Below are 4,448 nucleotides of genomic sequence, written 5' to 3'. Positions count from 1 at the left end.
TATAATGACTAACACGCATGAACAAGCAACAATAATTGTAACAAAAAATAACTAATATCAAATTTAACCAAACCACATAAACAAAACTGGAGCAAAAGACCATCTGATGGCGACCTTATAACAAGGGTCAATGGGAGGGAATCACGGGCATTGGCCAATCATTTCAATCGAGGTGCACCCCAGCGCTAGGCTACGGCTATGGTTAGCTGGGTTCAGATATTTGTATATCTCCCAAAAACACACACACACTCAGGCTGATGGGCTATTTATAATTTATTAGTTCTGATATGATAAAGGAAGGGATTGATATGTTCATATCTGGAGAAGAATGGAAGAAAGCTAGACATGTAGCAAAAACTATAGCACCAAGGTATAGTATAGTGATTGTAATTGGGTTCATCCTACTCTTAATGCTCTCTCCTCCACCTCCCTCTCCCTCCCTCCCTCCCTCCCTCCCCCCTCCCTCTCTCTCTCTCTCTCTCTCTCTCTCTCTCTCTCTAGGTTTGAGCAGTATGTTGAAGAAGCTTATATTGATTTCTTAAAGGAGAGGAACAGACCAGAAGAGGTATGTGTGTACATGTATGTATTATATTTGCATTGATTATGTGGTTATTGTCAACAGATGCAACGTGTGGATCCTGATGGTGCCCTTAAGATGTACATGCAGTCAGGAGAATGGGAGCCAAGGAATTGGTAAGCATAATATAATGCCCATACATTTGTGTACACATACAGTATTTAATTTTATGTATTATAGGTTACAGATAAACTACAGATGTTGAGGGTTACTGGATATACATGAGGATGTTAATTGATCAGAAGCAGAGGCAAGCTGAGACTTCTAATCCACTAACATCAGAGTATTATATCCACTTATCCAGTAACACGAAACAGCTGTAGTTTAACTGGTTTGTACTATAGTATGTGGGCGTATGAAAGGCACTGACATCTTCTAACTACCAGAATACGACAAGGAAAATGATGCAATCCGTATATGCTTCTGTTTACACAGATAGAATCTTGATAGAACTCTATGGAAATGAAACTGGTATTCAAAGTGTATCATTCTAAAAACGATGCGTTTTGTGTTTTGCATTGCTGTGTAAATCCCTGCTGTGGTCTCCACTATATAAACTCTAGAGTTTGGTTAGCAAGACTATATAAACTCGTGGTGGTGCCTTTGATACACCCACATACTATAGTACAAATGTACAAGTACTTGTGAGTGTTCAGTAATGGATATAGTCATTACAGTGGTTTATTTGTTATTTCAGGTGCATGTAGTAGGCTCTAAAATTAATTGCTTAAATTTAATTACATATACATGTATAACATCTGTTTATCTCCTCAGGGTCCCAGTGTATTATTCAAATATGTGGCATTATATGCAGCTCATCTGATAAAGTCCAATGCTTCATTGTCAGCTCTTAAACTCTTCACTACATATGGGGTGCCTCCTTTACCTCAGAACTTTAACATATACAAGAGGCTCTGCATGGAAGTGTTTGGAGAGAGTCTTGAAGGAGGAACAGCTTATCTAACCTACTCTAGTCTCAGGAATACTGTATGTGTCTTAATTTTTGAGGTGTATTAAATTTCGTTATTTCCGTGCTCACCTTAAATCCACAAATTTAAACCACCTCTAATGCCATTCTATTGTATGTAGACTATAGCCAGAACATGAAAATTAGCTCACACAAATATTAACTTTTGAGCACATTTCATTGAAAACACTAAATTTTAAACACTCGAAATTTGAACATATACAGTATGTTATTCTCTATTGTAAGTGCCTGTTAATCTACAGTATAGTGGCATGCACACACACACACATGTACATTGTACATTCCTACTCATGTACATGTTTATCTTGGAAAAATTCCAGTTGTAAATTTTTGCTATAATTCTATGGAATATATGGACACACACATGTACAATACACACAAGAATTTATACACACATATATGTACAGTGTACAGTACAATGAGTATAATGTTTATGCATATTAAGTTAGTGTACTGAGTTTCCAATGTACAATGTATTATTGTATAACATACATGTGTATGTATAGACTGTTGTATGTACACATGTATAAGTATATGTATAACGTTTCATCATTTCTCATGCTGTTCCTTCTCACTGGCAGGTTGATGAGCTATCACGTACATCAGAGTCTGGCAGTTTGAGTTGTAGAGAATTTGAGCAATATCTATTGGTATCACATTATCTTGCTACTCGATCAGCTTGCAGTAGAGTACCACAGCTCAATGGTATAGTAGCTAAGATATCAGTATCACTCCTATGCCACACTGATGTCATACCTGCTGATAGAGCTTTCTATCAAACTGGGATGTACTGTAAGCATGGGCGGTTGCAGAAATTTGGTTTGACCTGGGCATCAATAATTAGTGGGTGTGGAGTGGGTGTGGTTCCATACAATTTTGCAAGGAAAATGGACAATACTGATCTATAACTTCATTGAGATGATTTCTTAGCATAAAACAACAAAGAAGCCTGTTGAACTACCACAGTTTACACTGGATGCCCACACCAGAATCATGAATATAATTATTGGTCAAAAAGTCAACCTGGGCATTGCCCCCTAATGCCCAGGCCTGCAACCGCCTATGACTGTAAGGTCAGTATCATAGAGTATGATAGGAAAAATAGATAAGAGAGGGGGAGAATAACTATACATAATTGTCCCAATTAATGCACCCTCCTAATTATTACACCTGACATGGCTTCAATGATAAAAAATTAGCCTCTTGGTCAAGATAATTATTTTTGGGAAGTGTGTTATAATTAGAAACTCCATTGCTTACAGGTGTATTGTGTACATGTATATTGCTATGCATCTCCACCTCCTCCAGCATTTCATAATTGTTCCTATTTTAAACAATGCACCACTACCATTTTATATTAAAAGGTGCATTAATTGGGCCAGTATAGTAATCTTATTTGTGCACCAAAGTATTTGTATTGTCCATGCACATGCACATGCACCTGTACCTATTTAGTGATTAATTGTGTTCTATTAATAGGCAGTTGGATTGGAAAGCATGGCGTTCATATTCTATAACAGATTCCTGGATCTCAGTGAAGTAAGATGCATGTTAATTTCTTATATTAAGTATAGCCAAGAGCATAGCTATAATGGTCATTTTTAAAATTTTCCAATGTCAGGCTATTGAAGAGGGTTCATACTTCATTGGATATGATTGATAACAGTGATTTTGTTGATACTGATATTCCATTTGAAGTACCACTGCCAGAACAACCTTTCATGACAGTAAGGAATCATACGTGTACAGTACAGCTGAATCTACACTCTCATTAACATGTATATCCTATACTACAGAAACTTGTTGTAAGAAGTTGTTATCAAACTACTATAGTTCACTCTTTATTTTTATGCCTCTTATGTCAATTATTTTTGCTTTATGTTCACACTATACAAATACTTAGCATACATGTATGTACATGTATATGTATGATTACATTATAAAGTTCTTCTGTTTTGTTACAGGAGGATAAACGAGAAGAGATTAAGGAATGGGTACTGGCCCTCTCCATGGACAGACAGGTGACTCATAATGAGAATCAACCATTACCTTATTCCCTTAATCCAGGTGGAACAAACACTACCACTTGATGATGAGAGACAGACTTATGTTGCATCACTGACATCACCTCATACTGGAGTCACCTCATTGCCTTGCATTGTAATAGGTCCGGCACTAAAATACATGTACATCTACCTTTGATCATAAATATTCACTATAATAGATAATTTTGTGTCATTATGTACATGTACTACTCAAAGTGGTTGCCCAAAAATTCTTTTTGTGGCAGCAAAGTGTCCCTAGGCTAGAGATCAAAATAACCACAGAGTTGCCTAGGGGATGGATTTGATCTAATCTATATGTAAACTGTCTGGGATGCAATATTATGTATGTGTGTAGGTTATCCAGTATTGAAGCAAAAGGTTGAGTTTAAACGTGGTGGGAGGTGTGCTAACAAAGGGGACTGGACCAAGTTTGTTATGAATACAAAGGTCAGAATTATAAAGTCAGGAAACTGAAAATAATTTCTCTCTCTCTCCCAGGCATCTCAAAATGAAGAGTGCTTGGATGTTGTTCATTTTATAACCAAGTGGTACGGTCAACCACTTAATCCAGCTCACACGTTCTAAGACATTAAAAGTTTACTGTAGTAAATGGTGCATATGCCATTAGCAGATACATCACTTAAAATTATTTTATCAAAAAGTTTTAAGAACAATGCATTCACAAAAATTAAGTAGCTATGTTTCAGAAGTAGAAGCAGCCTCGCAGAGTGCTCCTTATTTCAGGCATCTGGTGGTACCGATATGTTTTACCATCCTTTGTAACTTTCTTGGGCTCACCTGCCACTTTATGGTTAACAACTAGCAGTATCCTTCAATG

The 4,448-nt window shown here is 36.8% G+C and overlaps 1 pseudogene; it reads left to right on the top strand.

Annotated features, from left to right (window-relative positions):
- Nucleotides 1-272: 272 nt before the first annotated feature.
- On the top strand, nt 273-4,435 carry LOC109583631 (intraflagellar transport protein 172 homolog; annotated as a pseudogene).
- Nucleotides 4,436-4,448: the final 13 nt, after the last annotated feature.

Source organism: Amphimedon queenslandica, unplaced genomic scaffold, assembly GCF_000090795.2.
Source record: "Amphimedon queenslandica unplaced genomic scaffold, v1.1 AMPQUscaffold_13291, whole genome shotgun sequence".
In the NCBI taxonomy this organism is placed as follows: Eukaryota; Metazoa; Porifera; class Demospongiae; order Haplosclerida; family Niphatidae; genus Amphimedon; species Amphimedon queenslandica.
This window is presented reverse-complemented; position numbering and strand designations above follow the sequence as displayed.